This window comes from Amphiura filiformis, chromosome 10 (genome assembly GCF_039555335.1).
Source record: "Amphiura filiformis chromosome 10, Afil_fr2py, whole genome shotgun sequence".
NCBI classification, from domain to species: domain Eukaryota; kingdom Metazoa; phylum Echinodermata; class Ophiuroidea; order Amphilepidida; family Amphiuridae; genus Amphiura; species Amphiura filiformis.
The window spans coordinates 48,606,662-48,626,266 of record NC_092637.1 but is presented as its reverse complement, the minus strand read 5'-3'; the positions used below and the strand labels follow the sequence as shown (position 1 = coordinate 48,626,266).

Genomic DNA, 19,605 nt, shown 5'->3' with positions numbered 1-19,605 from the left:
TATGAAGACAGGGTAATCAAATTGCCCCCAAAGCTCCTCACTACAACCATGGATGATATCTTCAGGTACCTAGATTGGTAAGCAACGGAACCTCTCACTCATCTGAGGTTTGCAAATGACATACACTCCTGCTTTTCAATTTAAACCTCAGGAACGGCAGCCAATGATCTGTGAGCTAAGTGAGGAGAGTAGAAAGTATTGCAGCACCCCACATCACCACACCAACCAACGTCTAAATGAATCCTGGCATTGAACTGGCCTGATGGAATCATTTCTTATAATGTTGAACAGGTGAATGCAAGATTTTGTCTTGATTATGTTGCTTTCGCGTTTTCCATTTACATGGTTTATTAACATATTTATGCTAAAATTATAGGTCGTTTCATCTCTTTGTATTAATAACCTCACTATGTTGTCCAGCTGAGCATCTCAAAATTGTACACCCTATTGATTTTGGTTTCTGTGGTAGATGACATCATATCTACCCAATCAAAACGAATTTACCTCCTGGAAACGAACGGATACGACTAGGCTGATCTCCGCAATGATGGTTAGTCACACTTTACGCACATTCTCGAGCCAGTCAAGAGGCATGACATGACTATAGCCAACCAAATATGGGAAGTAACAATAATTATGACCAGGAAATGCAAAAAGATCAAAGAACCCTTTGCTACGGTGTCAACTGTCAGTCATGTCCCTAGCATGTATGCCAATTATTTTGATACATACAGATTGATGTTATAAAACCCCGAGTTCTTGAGTTCTTGGTGTATTTTCCTTAACATGTGTGAATTAAAAATGCACTTCACAGGATGCCATTTTCAAGCAATTGTCTGATTTCTTACCTTGCCTGATTTCTGTTCCTTCAAATATCCGCACATTTATTTATTTTCAGCCCATTTTGAGGCTTTATATCTCAAATTCGCGCGCTTTTTCAGGCCCTCTTTTCAGGCTTCTTGCAAAGTCCAATTCAAGGCACTGGCATTCGTGTATACAAAGCTAGCAGTTGCTGCCATGGCCCCCTTGCTAGTTTGCCCTACGGGCCCCCTTGCCATTTGTTTGTTGTGTTGTTGTTGTTATTGTTGTTGTTGTTGTTGTTGTTGTTGTTGTTGTTGTTGTTGTTGTTGTTGTTGTTGCTGCTGCTGCTGTTGGTGGTGGTGTTGCTTTTTCTTTTCTTTTCTTTTTTCTTTGTTTTGCTTTACATGATTTTGAGTTGGTACACCCATAGCACGTGATATGTCAAATATAATGGGCCAATATTTTACGCACACACTTTGATTTGGGTATAAAATGTGTAAATGTTCTCGCACTACGCGCCAAATGAACCCAGTATGATATAAAATTGGATCGATTGAGCCCATATTTATTGTTCGAGCTATGAGTTTTAAGATATTGGACGAGACGTAGTGGAGTCCAATATTTTAAAACTCATAGCGAGTCCAATAAAAAAGTGGGCGTAAAGCATCCAATTTTATCATTATTATGTGTTGGATCTAATATTTTCATACACTTGGATTCATCAAAACATAATAATGTATTTACTGCAAGTAGTATGAAACGAAAATTTGGGCCGAATTAATGCTTACTGGCCAAACTTTACCCAGAAGTCCAGGTACGCCACTGATTTGAACTCTTTACATTTGGGCCCGGGTATTTTGCTCACAGCCCGGACTGAGGGGCCCGGCGCTTTTCCTTATAAATCCGCTAATGACACAGATTGGTATCATGATCCTATTAAGTTATATCGATGTTTTTTATTTGAATACGCAAGTTCTTGTAATGCCCAATGGTCAAAACACAGTACTAACGACCTTACCTATGACGTCATTATGAATCTCACTTTCGGTGCTTTCTGGCTGTTCATTATTATTGTAGTCTCCCATCAGCATGGCTGACCGTTTTGAATAAATTTGAGTTTTGATCTCTTCTTTCCACCGTTGACGTTTGTTTTCTGTATGGAAAAGGGTTATATGGGATACAAAACATGATGCAGTCATGTCTACAGTAGAATTCACCACGACCTTTGCAGGACTTAAACCCAATTAAAAGCAATTAAACCAAGATTCATTGAAAACAGCTCAACGATGTTACATCAGATCTTTTCTGGCTAAATCCACACTACACATGTTTCTGTTTTACCTGTGAAATGAGCTGGTATTATAGTTTCAGTTGGGTGAGCGATTATAAAACAATCGCAAGGTAACAATACTGTATGGACCTTTGTTCACGAAATAAGACAATAGTGTGCATATTGTTAACCAGAATTCTTGCAAATGAGAAACATAATGGCTGTGGACCGTAAAATGGTTTGGAAATAATTTCTTCATATTTTTGGGTGTTATCTGTCGTTTACATATCCTTCCTAAAACACACAAGTGTTACAAAACTATATTTTCTAGAATTTCAGAAGAGTACTGTAAATATTGGCCGGTTATTTTTCACACAGTGACGTTAACAAGGCAGTGTCCTATTACCTATAACATACATTAAAACACCAAAGTGCGAATATTTCCAAACATCTAAATTAGCTAAAAATTTAGGACATGTTACAAAACTATATTTTCTAGAATTTCAGAAGAGTACTTTAAATATTGGTCGGTTATTTTTCACACAGCGACGTTAACTAGGCAATTGCCTATACTTCTAACATACACTATTTGTAGAGGTTACGCGTCAATAGGGAGAGCACTGTGTATTGTGTATAGGAAAACGGACAGTAACTGCAGTATGAATACTATATCTTGAAGTTGCCAAAATGTCTAAAACAAACAAAACAGGTGTTTATCATGTTTATGTTAACATCATAAACATGACCTGGCGCTAGGAATAAAATTAAAATTAAATTTGAAAGTGGAACCTTCAATGTACCACGTTTCAAGAAATGTGGACCTATCGATATCATGGATATACTAAGAGTCCAATTTTCGGCAAAATTTGACCCCATTTTTTTTTTCGTTTTTGCAACTTTCCCCTAATTTTGGGACATTTTTTGGGTACAGTGATGCAAAATTGGGCTATAATTAAGAACATTTGGGAAAGATCCATCCATCTACCAAATTTAGCTTAGAAAAAGGTGCTATTGATATACCTAAAGGCCGAAAATGCTATCCACGTTTGCGCATTGTCCCCGTATGGACATACATAATCTCATTGGCCTTCCAGCTGGTGGTCACGACTATAGTAGTCTAGCACCATGGTTGGATATTTGCTTCCATCTCTTTTAGGTTGGTATTGGTATTGTAAGGACAATGTACGCTTGATTTCTGTACAAAACCGATTAGTTTTGGAATATAGAAAAGATATATAAACAAATGCGGTTTATTTCCTATAACACTATTAGAAAACGGGCTAAACTGGTATAGTAACATCTTAGGTTGAGTAAAAGAGGATAGCTTCTCACACGAAATTGCGTCAAAGTGAATCTCAACCTCAAGCGTCTCTCATAATAATGACTAAATTTGTTGAAATTGTCAAATTTCACCATTTGGAGCTGAGTTGGGGCTGAATCAATCAATTAACAGTCATGATTAATGTATGGTCATACAAAACATAAAAATCACACGTACCGGTATTGGCATTGCCCTGGCTTTGGTCACCATTAACGGCCGTCACAGCAAGCAAAGCAATGCCTACGACGAGGGCAATTAGTTGATGATCCATCTGCGTTATCTATCCAAATAAGGAAGTACAATAATTATAAGAAATATTATCGGGTGTGTCATATAAAAATACCTAAATTGTTAGGTCTTTTCGGGAACAAAATGTATATCTTCAATACGAAAGGTCAAAATTTTCAAATAATGGACGGCTTTTCCTCTCAGCTACATACACAATCTTTTATTTCAATATTTTATTTTTCATCAATCGCGTAAAGCATACATGAGGTAAATTAAATTATTGCACATTAACAAGTATTGATGAAGGCAGGTACATCACAAAGCCAAGAGGCCTGAAAACGATGTACCACCTTATATCATATAATCATAATAGAACATTGAATAATCAAAACATTTACTATACACAAAAACATTTTTTTAAATACAAAGAACCCATCTTAAGTTATAAAAAATACAAATTAAAGCAAACAAATAATTAAGCAGTGTTTGTGTGATAATACATTTTATATACCTCATATATAGATTCCTCTCATCTGATTGGTTAAAAGTGGAGTCATTAAAATAGCTGTGCCCCCTTTTTCTATCAAGATGACGTCATACAACAACTGTGCCCCGGGCACAGTTGATTCTATGCCCGGAAAATAATTGGATATTCGCAACCCCGAATACACAGATCGCTCGTATACATTGCGCACCCACTATACGGCCGGCGTTGATTACGAGTGTTGAGACTATCGCGGTCACAGTTCGCAATGAATTTGACCTCTCCTTGACAACGATCTTTCACCGGCCGCCGTGAGTGCAGTGATTGTTTACATTCTGTTACATGTCAAGGATTTATACCTGCCAAATGTCACTTTTTAGACAAATTACTACGACCTGGAGACTCGGCAGTGTGTGATGTTAGCACAGAAACGGTAGGGTTGTTTTAGATATGAAATCGGTAGATATCGGTCCAAATTCTGCACCCTTGCTCTTGCATGCACTGTGTGCATTTAAGCCTAAGGCCTATGCAGTTACAAAGCTTGTAGGCCTTGTCAGTCAGGAAATCTTTTAACCGCTCAAATGAGAAGAATCTATATTATTCGGTATATAAAACAAATATTGACTGCTATGAGGGGCACAGTTAAAATTATAGGCCCGAGGTGATGTCAAAACCATGACTATAGTCATGGTTTTGACATCACCTCGGGCCTATAATTTTAACTGTGCCCCTCATAGCAGTCAATATTTGTATAATGGTGAATTGTATACAGAGTCGGCAAAAACAAGAAATGAGAGGTATTAATTAGATTTTAAATACCTTATAATGCTATTTTTGAATTTTTGAATTCATTTACCTGTTTAGCTTCTTTAATCTCACTTCACTTGGCAAACTATTCCATAGCCTAGGACCAAGTGTTAGAACATCAGTCATTTTATGGATATCAGTACGTTAATTCTCTTTCTTCTAGGTATTATAATTGTACACTTTAAATACATATCGTTAGAATTGATCAAGTTTACTTCGAGGACTGTTAAATTTCAAAAATATCAATTTTAATTATTTGCCGTCAAATTTGTATTAAGTCGCGAATGTCAAAAAAAATCAAAATTATTTGATATCAGAAGGACATTCCTCGTATGTAATTTGATGAGTTCTTGTTCCACAAAAATGCTGTGCAAACGTTTCTATCCGATTCCCTTTAGTTAGCCGGACACCAAAACATCTTTCTCAAGACAAATGTTTAAAAGAAGAGGTTAATGTATAGTAGAGACATTGCGATTTCCAAACGTAGACATCGGACGTAAGTTGATCTATTCAAAACCACTCTCCTGTATCGAAGCAAAGTCACGTATTTAGCTATTTTTGAAGATATTCCACGTGCGAAATCGACGTAGATACATCGTTGAAAATGCACAAAATTTGTCCATTTCACAATATGTTAAAGACAGTAAAAGATAATGAACATATGAAGGAAAGTCTAATTATTATTATGATCCTTTTTGTATGTAACATTACTAACAAGTCATTATAATAAATGTACAGCGATGTGTTAAAAATGGACTAAATTTAAACGCAATATTCATACGCAGAGATTGCCCATTGAAATGTGTGTGATACTTTGCGTTAAAAAAAATGACATTGCGATTTCCCATAATTGGATTCCAACGTAGAATAAAACGCAGATGCTACGTTGAAATTGCTGATTTTACTTCATGTCTAAGTCTATGCAACGCGCCCAATTTTCAAGACGAAAAAGTCTCATTTCGAAAGTAAAGTCATGATGTATGGATGTAGTGATCTTTAATCTACCAAAATATATGTTTTTGGGCAACTATAATTTTGGGGAGCACAAAAACACAATTAGGTTTAATCAGCATGTAGGTTAAAGTTTTCATCAAAATCAAAAGCGGCCTGTTTGTATTAAGCAGACACTCAGCTCACTGCTATGTTTTCAATCACTATGCCCTCTATCGACCTAAGTTAGAAGCTGTTAGATTAGATCAAATATTATAGTCTTTATTCTAGCTGTCTTGTTCTCCTTCGTGACGAATGAGCACAATCCAGTTTGGAACCGAGACTAGCAATATTTAACACCGTATTAACGTACGTAAAAACGTACGTGCAAATGTACGTTCCACGTGCTGCGTTTGGAACATCGCAATCTCATTATCTATAACAGAACTTACCAACCAATATCTATCTGACATTCACAACACGAGCAGACGGATGAGTTGATTTCTCAGATGCCTTTACTCAAACTGATAATTCCTGAGCTCGTAATTGTAACAAATGCCCTATTTTAACGACTATATGTTTCATCACCGATTTGAATTCTGAGTCCAGTTTATGTGAATTATACTTTTATTCCTATATTTAATTGTTTTTTACACTCGTAAAGTTTTCACACGTGTTTTTAAACACAAATGCTACTGAGAGGGATATTAGTTTCAACACATTTCCTAGTCCCGAAAAAAAAGGATGCTACTTTTTTCAGTTCTGAGGACCGGTTCCAATATATGTTTTAGTTTTGGGCTGGATTTCCAGGTATTTTTCATGTTTTTTTGTTTTTTACAATTTTGGACATTATTTCCGTACTTTTCATTGATATTGGTGCGTGGAATTCGAAACATTTATTGCATCAATGTAGGGGTAGGGCATATTTTATCTGGAACAGTCCATCGTGTGTGGTGATTCATCAACACCCATTTCACTCAAGTGTAACTGGTGGTGCGTGTACCGAGTAAATACAACATAGTGACTATTTTTGTCGGGGACTATTGGTGGATGAGTGACATTCTGTTTATTCTTCTTCTTTCTTTCTTTCTTTATTAAATATTATTGATTATTTAACATTGGTAAATCGTTCAATCGATCGTTTCAAATATTGAGTTTTGGTTTTGGTTTTGGTCACGTGGTTTCCTATTATTCTCCCTACTAAGCTCTTGAATGACGTGATTATCGATATCTTTGTACTCTTTATTAGAAACTTAAAATTTGTAGAAAGCATTTTCGGTTTTCATTTCAGTTTGTTATATAATCGAAAACCGCAGAATATCAGGTTTGCAGATACCTTGATCAAAGTATAAGTCGAACTAGTCAATCTACATTTGAAAGCGTAGGTTCGATTTCCAAATAAACCTTATTTCCCTGTGAACAAATATAGACCATCGAAATATTTCAACAAGACCATCGAAATATTGCAACCGAGATTTGCCAAATAATGGATAACATCATTCTCCATATGACAAAGTCCGACGTACAATATCAGTGAGGGTTCTTATGGGGTTTTTCACGGCAGTGAAATGATGCCACTTGCACCCACATCTCATATGCACAGTTTATCCCTTACATATCCTGTGTCTTGAATAGCTATAGCCCACCAACCATGTGCTTTAAGAGGCTAGGAAATAATTCCTAATATCTCATACCCTAGTTTGTATGCCTTTATCTAATCTTGCCACACATGACAACTTACTAATTAGCCCTAACCCGGAAAAGAGTCTGTCCAGGAGTAGGAATTTTTTAGCTTTTTTTAGAAACATGTTTACAATTGGCTTATAGCCATCACATGCTGACAATACACATAACTGATTGGTTAAACAAAACTGGGAGGGTCATTGGCCAGGCCTGATTACAAAGTAAACATATCATCATACATACATACATACATACATACTGTATGTATGTATATATGTATAGAAAACTGTGCAGCACGCGTCATTGGCCTACCCAGGAGGCTTGTGGCGCGTTTCTGTCAACAATAAAAAAGGCATCTATGAAATATCGTTCGTGTTTTGACCAAAAAGGGGCAACATTTTGTGAAATCGCTAAAAAAGAGGTGTTTTCCTCCAAAAAGTGCGCGAAATGAGTGCAAATTAAAGGGGTGTTTTCAAAGTTTGCCGACCAGCATGATTAGTATAGGCCGGGGATTAGCTGGGTCTCTGAAACCCTTACCCATATTTAGGGATTTTTTAAACCTAAAAAACGGATTTAACAAGCAACTTATGATACGGACTAACTGTTCTTTCAACATTTCTATTCTATCATTTTATGATAATTATTGTTTTCAATACAAGGCGTACCGTGAAGTACGGGTATATGCCAGCCACACACTAGCAAACCCAACAGTAGTATTATACACCACTAAAAGGAAGAGCTTTGAAGTTTCATTTCATCATAAATTTAATAGTTCTATCCTTACACGTTATTAAATAATATTTATGACGTACGTAAAGATATATACTATTTTATGATATAGTTATACTATTTTATGATTAAAATACAAAACACGTAATATGTACGCGTAATATTCGCGCATATTACAAACTTTATTTTGTTATAGGAAATTAATACAGCAATTAAAACTTTAAGAATGCAATTTTTTTGGCAGTCCAGGTGCATTGTATCTCCTGCGTATAGAATCATAAATGACAACTAAATTTATACTTTCATAAATTGACGAATTGACGAATTAAAAATAATAAAGTAATGAAACGTGTAACTTTCATATTAAATAATTAATTTCGGTTTTAAATTTATGCTAAGAAATCAATAAATCAATGAAAAGTTTAATGCGTGCGCATTATTTGCTCATCCAGCTGCACCAAGTGTTCTTGAACTTATTCCTTCGTGAAATGAGATGCACATTACTGACACTGCCTCATTTCAAATATATAGTTTTAGTTTTGGTTTTGGTTTTGGTCACGTGGTTTCCTATTGTCCTGCCTAACCACTTGAATCACAAGATATCGAACTCTTTGTTTCTACCTTTTGTTTAAAACTAAACATTTGTGACAGGTAGTTTCGGTTTTGGTTTCAGTTTCTTATAAGGTGCGCTTCAGACTCCTTATTGTACGTGCAATATTGTATGTACAATATTTTTCGTGACGTCAAAAAGTATTGCACGTCCAATAAATATACGTGCCACGACGAGTTGAATCAGATTAAATAACGCGCTATAACCCTGACGGTTCATTGTTTGCTAAATCCAAGCGAGGTCACCCGAAAATCTATGCAAGAGAAATTTCTACTGCTGCTGATGAAAAATCCTAGAGTGCGTTTGTGGGTTTTTCTGCACTTTACCAGTGGGCCTAATAAATTCATTAACAAATAAAAATAAAATAAACATTTAGAGGGAATGTTTTTACTCACTGCTCATCTGATCCACTTTCCCAGGAAACTAAATACCGATACTCCTTAGTTTTATCCCTGACTTTCCAGACATAATTATGAGTAAACATCAAATTTAATGTTTACAAAACAATCAAATATATATACATTCGTTTGCATTTTGTACATTAATATTAATAATGTACAAACATTAAAAAAGGGGGCCTAAGAGTATGTCTATTTTTAATCATATACTAATTCCGCCATGCCCAAACATATTTTATATATGAAATCGTGTAAAACAGACCACTTGTAAATCTATGGAACCCCAAATTCCAATCAAAAATAAAAACAACTTTGTTATCAAATACACTAGGCCTATACATGTGATTACAGGATTTTAATAAATAAATAGACTAACACGGATAACGGACGAGAAATATTTGGCAATACCGCCGGATTTACCACAGAGCCAGTGGATAAAGAAATTAATTAAAATTAAAACAAATTAAATGAGAAAATGAAAGCAAGGACATTTGGTGAAGTATTGTTTTAGAATGCGAAGGAGTCCTAAATGTTACCCAGGCCCAGGACACTGATTAATGTAAATTCGACCCATAGTTATTTTGTCTACTTTTGCCAGCATTCAACCTGTTCAATGTAATTTATGCCTATTTTCAATAAAATTCCGAAATCTGACGTACGGTAGGCGTATCAACGTTGTATCGTGCACAAATTATGATTCGAGACTATTTCATTTGACACGCTTGTATGGATTTCAAAAGATCGGTCCTATAATAGATATCGAATAGAGAATTACAGCAGGAGGCTTTGAGGATGCCGTAATCCTCTTGACAATCAACCAATCAGAGAGACATATTCAGAAATATGTTCGTATAGCTGAAACTCTTTCAACTCTGAAATATATATTTCAAGTAATCTCGTTTCACATTTAGCAGCACTTTGGCTTGCAATAAAGCCACGAAGGGACGGTAATGCTAATATACGATTTCAGTCAAATTTTGGTACAAATATACAATTTCGGTCAACTATTTGGCTATTCTTTGCCCAAAATTATGAAATATTTATTAGTAACAACTCTTAGGAGGGTTTTCGAGTACTTTTAACGAAATAATGAGGTAAAATAAAAGAAAACCCACTTACAATTCGGACGCTTAACTGTGGTGTTCTAGGGGAATTAAGATATCACAATTAACATGTTTAATTCAAAATCGTTGTCCTACAAGCACATGTTAAATGGCTCGATTCACATTATGTATAAGTTGGGACATTGTCAGATTGTGTGAACATTACAAATACAAACAATAAGGTTGAAAAAAAAGCCATTTAAAAATGATTTTAAAAGATCGTCTATTTTGTAGCTTACACTGATTAGACCAAATATCTGCCTCTGAAAAAAAAAAAAAAAAAAATGTTTTCCATGCTGATTTGTTTTTGTAACGAGTATATCATTTCAAAAAGAAAGAAATAAAGGCGGATATTACTTTTTAAGATCTCAACGCATTACTATTAATAGACCTATAATTAATGAAAAAGTATAGAAGCCGTTGCATCCGGGTCTGATGAGGGGGGAGGGACACAAGCCGTTTTGGGCAGTTTTCCTATGCATTTTCTAAAATTCAGATCAATTGGGGGGGGGAGGGGGCTCCCGTGCCCCTATAAAGCTACGGTTACTGCATTAACACGTTAGTATGGATGTATTGTGATGATCATAGGTAGGCCTATAACATACACCATCATAACATGCCTCACCGATATCAACATGTAAAAAGGTGTTGCAAATTCATAACACAATGTGTTATAATGTAACAAATGCTATGCCAAAACTTTAAAAAATAATAAAAATATCAATATCAATAAAATCAAAACCAGAATAAATACATAGGCCTACAAATAATACTTAAGAAACTGACTAAATCAATATATGACTAAATATAAATGAATCTCTAAATCAATTAATCAATCAGTAATCAATCAATCAATCAATAAATAAATAAACAAATAGGCCTAATAAATAAATCTATAAATAAATAAATAAATGAATAAGAAATGAATGTGCCATTTATATTATCATTGCAATTTTAATATTTTTTTATATTAATATCAGTATTAATATTATTAACTTTAAAGGTGCCCATTGATTATGTAATAATTCAAGTACAGTTGAATACAAGAAGACATAAAAAGATGTTCATCATTCCGTGCACGAACACTGCACTAAATTTACCACTCTTAGAAATTTGGCAACTCCGTATCAATTAAGCAACCAATGATTGTGGCAAAATATATATTTTCCCGGTACATACTTTTTATTGTACGTGCAATACTTTCTGACGTCACGAAAAATATTGTACATACAATATTGCACGTACAATACGGAGTCTGAAGCGCACCTAAGTGGTGTGACGAATAAAATTACAGGATTTTCGAGTTACCTGATCTAAGTATACAAAAGAAATGTTTAAATTTCGCAGTGCAATATTCACGAGCAGAGAAGTCGAACAAAACAGTCTACATTTGAAAGCATTGATTTAGTTTGAAAGCATTGGCTTGAGACTACGAAATAGCCTAAGCTGATTTCACTGTGAAAATATATAGACCATCGAAATATTTGCATTCGACATTACAAAAGGGCCACTACTGTAATTGTATAGGTGCTATAAACAAAATCGATTCATGTCCTTAATCCCATGTACCAGAATCGATGGAAGGCTATTATATGACCTCTAATAACCTAATGACTTTTACTGAAGCAATTTTACTGCAAAAAGTAGAAGATAGAGGGGAGAAGAGATGTGTGTGTGTGTGGGGGGGGTGTGGGGGGTGGGGGGTGTGGGGGGGTTGGAGGACAAGGGGGATATGGGCCGGGAGAGAGAGAAACATATGAGAGAGAGAGCATTGGAAGTGAAAAAGAAGGGGAGGAGAGCTCGAGATGAAGATATCGAATGTAGGGGAGGAGGAGGGGAAAGGGGTAATTTAGGAAAGAGGTGGTTATATAGGGAGGGGAGCCCCTCTTAAAGAGGTATGGGTTGTGCTTCCTGGGATAATAAACTAATTCATAATCAAATCATCTCCATGCATCGTTTATGTTTCATACAAACAAACAAATTCCCCACCCCACCCCACCCTTCAGTATACGCGCATGTATATATGATTTCTAGGCCTAGAACTCGTGAGTGTACTATGCCACCTACCTTCGACAGAGAGCATCAACTGTCGTACGCGGGATCGATTTGCGATTTCAATCATGATAATAATTATGTTAGCACAATAGGCTATTGTATACTTCTGGTTATATACCCTATACTGTGTCCTCCCAGCATAATAGTGTTATGATTGCAGATCAGATCAGCTCTACTTTTTAATCCCTTGATTTTTGGTTTCTGAACAAAAGAGAAACCAAAACTATATATTTGAAATGAGGGACTGGCTACAATTGCAGTTACATTCCATTCGAGGTTGGCTCAAGAGGTCTAATTACAAAGTCGAACAAGACTCGTCTTAACCGCCTCCTGCATGTAGCCAAGTCGCACATCAAATACAAAGATCTGAGGAATGACATCTCCAAAATGGCTCTCACGTCTTCTTTTTCCATCTTTCAGGCAAGACATGAAAAAGAGTGGAATGTCAATATCCTCAGATAGCCTACGAGGGTGGCGTATCTGTCGCCTGATGATCAATGTCATTAATTTGTTGGTTAACCTTTTAAAAAAATTTTTTTTAATATATATATTTTTTTTTGTATCTTTTTTTTTGGGTGTTTTAAAGATTGTGTATGTGTAATATGTATTTCGTTCACGCCATGCCTGGTGGTCAGTAAAAGCCCCAGTTGTCTTGGATGTTTGTTGGTTTCTTTATTCTTTTAAATTTGTATGTTTAAATTGCTTGAATAAAGATGATGGAATAATAATAATTAAAGCGCTCTTTTTTAAAAGTCATAGTTCATTGAATTTCCGATTGTATGACAAAACAGGCGAAAATAGTAACTTTTTGCACAAGATTTGCAATTTAAAGAGAATTAACCATTGCTCATTCTAGTGACTCTAGTATATGGACAAAACAAGTGTGCTTTTTCATTTAATGACATAACATTTGAAAAATATTGTAAGGAACACTGGAGGTTTTGACTTTTAAAACCTACATTTTGGTCAAAAATTTGCTTGGATAGGTAGTTTTCAACAGATTATCCACATTCGCCTTGCTATAACATTGAATTATCTGTTATCTGTTGACCCAGTGACCATGGTGACTAAAAGTGTTTTTAGGGGGAAGTGTTAGCTTTCGTTTGATATTTTTTTTAAATTGATTGGATGAAGGGAACACTTGAGGTTTCGACAAAAACCAATCAAGAGGCTCATTTTTTAGCTAAAAGCTATCCTACATTGCTATACACTCAACTGTGTAGTGTAATCAAAGACTGTGGGGGAGACATTTGCTGCTTGTTGTTCTCTGCTTGGAAGCTCTTGGGACGAAAATGTGTGTTCAGGTGTATCAAGGTGGAAACTGTGCGCATGGTTTATAAGAGAATCGTTTTTGTATAGACAAATCCAATTTCACGCATTCCTACACCTCAATGGCAGCCAAAGTTGGGTCCCCGTCGTCTCCATCACACCTAAAATGTGAAATGATGCGGCCTTGGAGGGTATTTTAAACTGCAACTGCACACAAATCACGTGCAGGGGTTGTTGTATCCCTCCAAGACAGTAAACGCAGCAATAAATGTTGCGCCAAATGACTTGTCCCAGCAAACACAAAACGTTTTCGACATCATTCGCAAAAGGTTATAAAAGGTTGTCAGAAAACATTTAAATGTCGGGTTATATAAAGGGTATATTAAGGGTATAAAACGTTTTCATAACATTAAAAAACATTTTTTGATAATCAACTGCCCAGCAATCACAATTTTTTTTACAGAAAACGTTTAAATGTCGGGTTGTATAAAGGGTATAAAACGTTTTAATAACATTCTAAAAACATTTTTGAAAACTTGATACAAAACATTCTAAACAGAATGTTATTTTGAGGTTGAAAAAATATTTTCCGAAAAATGTTTGCCCAAAATATTTGCAATAACGTTTTATACACGTTTTCATGAACTTTATATAACCCGACATTTAAATGTTATTAAAACGTTTTGAAAAATACATTTTAAGAACATTTCTGTGTTTGCTGGGTGCAAATATTTTAACATAATGTTATTTGAATGTTGACAAAATATTTGGCAAAATATGTTAGCAAAAATAGTTTACAATAAAATTTTGAAAATATTTTAAAAATATTGTTGTAGTGTGTTTTCATACAAAACGTTTTAAAACGTTTTCATGACCATTATATAACCTGACATTTTAATGTTATTAAAACGTTTTTCCCTAAACCAAAAGCCAAAATATAACTTATTCAAAACGTTTTTAAAACGTTTTTGTGTTTGCTGGGATGCTACTTTAGCAGTCAAGTTAGCTCAATCGATATGGCGTTCGACTATGGTGCGAGAGGTTGCGGGTTCGAACCCCGGCAGTAGTTAGTACGCTCTCGTGTAAAAATTGAGTTAGCTTGAAATTCCCCTGGACAAGAAACTGCTAATTGTCTCGTCTAACCCGTACGAAACTCGGGGAGCTGATCTTGGCTGCGAAGGTCAACTGTGGAATGTCTAGGGTGTGCGCTTCTTAGCAGCAAGTCCCTATATTATTGTTTAATGGTTTATGGAATGATGTGGGCCGTAGTGGTCAGCAACAACCTACAAAGTGTGCTGAGGCTTGTGGATCAACGTCAACGTTGTGCCTGTGCGTAGCGCACTATAAAACACTGCGCTTTTTTTTACTCGTAGGACTATCCTTTGCGCTAAACATGCTAAATGTAAAAGTTATATCTTCAGGTAAAATCGTATCATACCATCAAATCTCGAATGAGTAAGGGGAGAAACCTTGGAATTCAGATTTGTTTGATGGCATGTAAAAAGTAAAGGTGATGACGCTACTTATCTTAAATCTTGTTTGAATCTTTACAAGGGGCGCACACTTGTATAATGGTTTTAAAACATCAGAAAAAATACTAACAAATGGCGATGAAAGTTTTATCATTAAACGCAAGGAATAACTCATATTACTTGGCTAATTTAGATTAAAAAAGATGTAAATAGCGCCCTCTATTTGCACACAAATATGCAATTTATAGAATACCACTAAAAAGCAAATAAAGAAACAAAATTCGATGTCAAAATTAGCTACAAAATATGAAGTGTGATCAAGCAAAATCAGTCTGAAGTCGGACATAATCAATATTCATTTTGCAAAGCTACATTTTGCAGAAAACTCCATTTAAATAGAACAAATTGTTCCAAAGATATTAGCAGTTGAATGGTTTCCAAAACAATAGGAAAGAGAAGAAATTATTTCCTTTGTTTAAGGGCTGGGGTATGAACGTTTGGGCAGTATTTATTTTGGGACATTTTTTGATTTTTTGAAATTCGTAATTTAATACACATTTTATGGCAAATCATTAAAAATTGATATTTTTGATATTTAACAGTACTTGAAGTAAACTTTATAAATCTGATGATTTATGCTTAAAGTGTATGTAGGTGGGATGAAAAGCCGACGATCAATTGAAAATTTTGACCTTTCGTATTGAAGATATGGATTTTTCCCCAAAACACCAAAAAAAATTAGGTCTTTTTGGGAAAAAATCCATATCTTCAATATGAAAGGTCAAAATTTTCAATTGACCGTCGGCTTTTCCTCCCTGCTACATACACTTTAAGAATATATCATTAGATTTATATAATTTACTTCGAGGACTGTTATATATCAAAATTTGAAAAATATCAAATTTTTATAATTTGTCATAAAATTTGTATTATATTGTGATTTTCAAAAATGAAAATTATTTGATATCAGAAAGACATGCTTCGTATTCAGAATGCAATTCGATAGGTCTGAGGTGCTCTCATGTCCCCCAAAAAATACTGTCGAAAAGCAATAAACGCTCATTTTAGATCCCTTAACTTTATCTCAAAATCAATATTTCCGACTTCCGACTGATTTTGCTTGATCACATTACATATATGTGTAGATTAGTGTGATAGTTGTTGGTATTGTCCGTAGAGTATTTACTGGGAGTATTTATAAGCATGCGCAGTCGAACACAGAGCACAAAATATCAACATTATTCTCATTATAAAAGTGCTTGTTACAAGTGCTTCTGCAGAGAAAAAAGACGGAGACAGAAAGAAACCAGTTTGAAACAATTTGGAAAGTCTTCTCAGAAACGTCAAATAGGTAAGTTTTCTATTTTCATTAGTCATAATTATCATAGACGTAGAGCCCGGGGACGTTGGATGCATCCACCCAATAGTTTGATAATGGGGTTGGTCCATACAATCATCCCCATGTTCATGCCACGTTTCGGGGTGGGTGTGGGGTGGGGTGTGTATGTTGTGAGTGTGTGTAGAGGAAGGAGTGTGGGGTGTGGACCACATTAATAGCAAACGGTGTAGATTACGAAAAACTTTGTTGTAAGCTACACACTTGAAGCGAGCCACTCTATAAAAAATTAATAAATTAAGGGATCTGTTTTGAGCGTTTCGACAGTATTTTTGTGGGACACGAGAGCACATCAGACATATCGAATTGCATTCTGAATACGAAGAATGTCTTTCTGATATCAAATGATTTTAATTTTTTGAAATTCACGATATAATACAAATTTTATGACAAATTATTAATATTTGATATTTTTCACATTTTTGATATATAACAGTCCTCGAAGTAAATTTTATAAATCTAATGATATATTCTTAAAGTGTATATAGCTGGGAGGAAAAGTCGACGATCAATTGAAAATTTTGACCTTTTATATTGAAGATATGGATTTTTTTCCCAAGAAGACCTAATTTTTTTTGGTGTTTTGGGGAAAAAATCCATATCTTCAATACGAAAGGTCAAAATTTTCAATTGATCGTCGGCTTTCTTCCCACCTACATACACTTTAAGTATAAATTATTTATAAAGTTTACTTCGAGTACTGTTAAATATCAAATTTTAATCATTTGCCATAAAATGTGTATTACATTGCGAATTTCCAAAAATCAAAATTATTTGATATCAGAAGGACATTCTTCGTATTCAGAATGCAATTCGATATGTCTGATATGCTCTAATATCCCACAATAAATACTGTCCAGACGTTCATACCCCATCTCTTAAACAAATCTCTTGTTTTTCCTCTCAAATAATAGAAGCTGTATTTTACAATGAATCGTCAACTCATCGTTTTTATGGTTGTAGTGTCAGTCGCGGTTGCTGCTGCTAAGCATGGTTTTGGTTATAAAAGAACAACCCTAGGTAAGGTTTTAGCACTGGCACATCCTAAAAGTTTGACCCGTCATTGGTAATCACGTAATATAATCTAGTATTTCATGATGTAAATGCGAAATATATATAGTTTTATTAATTTAAATTTAGAGTGCAGAAAGTTGAGAAATAATGTAGCTAGATAAGACGTCCAAAATAACGCTCCACAATCATCGGTAATATATTACAAAACGGGTTTTTCACCGAAATGTTCCTTAAAATGGCCTTATTTTGTTCTGATAAATGGCGACATTTTGCTCGGTTTGAATCGCTCGACGTGATTTTTTGGGGCATGCATTTTGAAAAAAAATTTACATGTTTTGAGTTTTTAAAAATCGATTATTAAAGATTCTGTGAAAACAAGTAGTCACGATACACTTACAAGAACTAAACCACCGAGGGATGCGAAAATCGGGGTATTGTATCCACTCGTTTTACACCCAACACGCTAAACGTGGAAATAAATCATGTACCAAATAACTCATACAACTTGTGGGACCATCCTTTGCCCTAAACGTAAAACTATGATCTGAAGTCGTATCCAGCTAAATTAACACATCCTAAAATAATATTAAACCCGTTATTTATACTAATGTTTAACAAATAATGTTATATAGACATGTGTGTGTTGTAACCAATGATTATTTTTCACACTGTGTAAGAGTGGACTGTGAGGGGAAAACCCTATGCCAAATCTTCTAAGTAGATTTTAAGCTAAAATAATGAAAATATTGGTCTAGGTTCATTTTTGTTTTCGGGGGAGGAGGTTTAATGCGGGGACAGGATTGCTTTGGACAACAGTGCAAATTTTGACGAAATACTAAGGAAAACATTTTTCAACTTTGCCACTTCATTTATAGTTTAGACAAGAATTAGCCGGGTCCGGAGGGGGCTGTTCAACGTGATCCAGTTTAATTGCTGGATCATCATTTTGAACTATACCTTACCGCACTACCATGGATTAAGGGATCCAAAATCGGCAAAGAGGATCAAAATCGGCTGAACACCCCCAAATATAAGAGTAAACGCAGTGGAGAACGGCACTCACATGTTAAATTCTGGTAGGGGTGTACGGTGCAAAAAGGAACCAGATCAGAGCATGTTAAACAGGGGTCTGAAACAGCTGGAGTATACGGGAGTTGAACTAGGGCTTGAAGACCTGGCGCATACTGCACTAGGGTCTTAAGAAGCTGAAGCACCTATAATGCTTACGTCGGGTATAAATTTTCAAATAATAATGAGTCGCAGTAGAGTGATTTTGAATTGATCTAACGTAGAAGTTAGCTATAGCTTTGGGGTAAGAAAAGGAAATTATGTAAATGTAAATAACTTTCCGATATTTTAAATTGCAATGTCAATATCTGATCGCATTGGTAAAAATGGCTCGTGCATGTAGTCCATGGTCTGACCAACAAGTTCTGGATCTTCATGAACATTATGGTGGCTAATTCGACTCCGTATTTTAATAGCTTATAATTATGTCGTTTTCAATCTTACAGTTGCTGATCTAGTTAATGCAGCAAATGAGAAATGGGGTCAGATGCTAAGGGGAAAAAACGCAGAGGGCTTTGCATCCCTTTACACTGAAGATACACAAGTATTGCCAACAGGGTCTCCCCCTTTAATTGGAAGAGCAGGTATGTTAACATTACGAAAATCACACTTTCACGATCATCATGTTGTGAAATTTGTACATTAAGCATGTTTTTAATACTAACAGCGTATGATGACTCGTTATGATTTCTGTATGCAGACGAATTTCATGCACTATACACTGTCCCTATAATCTTTGAAAGGCCCTACGCGATTCACCGAATGGGTTTGCACCGCGCAAGAGTCGATAACGGAGATAGGGCCATGCAGCCAAAAGTGCTCTATTAACCCTTACCGTACCAAACATCGAAAAACCTCAATTCAGAAAGCGTAGGCAAGAGCAGGTATCCCACGAGATGCTATTATTATGGCGACGGAAAGCTTGGACGGGCAAGCTACTCCCCCGTGGCAAGGTAGGCCAGTGCAC

General features: G+C 35.4%; 1 long non-coding RNA gene across 1 annotated transcript; it reads left to right on the top strand.

The window, feature by feature from the left end:
- The first annotated feature begins 16,430 nt into the window (after positions 1-16,430).
- LOC140162305 (uncharacterized) lies at positions 16,431-19,177 on the top strand. Its single transcript, XR_011860228.1, has 3 exons — positions 16,431-16,511; positions 17,471-17,576; positions 19,085-19,177. It is a non-coding gene; the product is annotated as an uncharacterized lncRNA (long non-coding RNA).
- Positions 19,178-19,605: the final 428 nt, after the last annotated feature.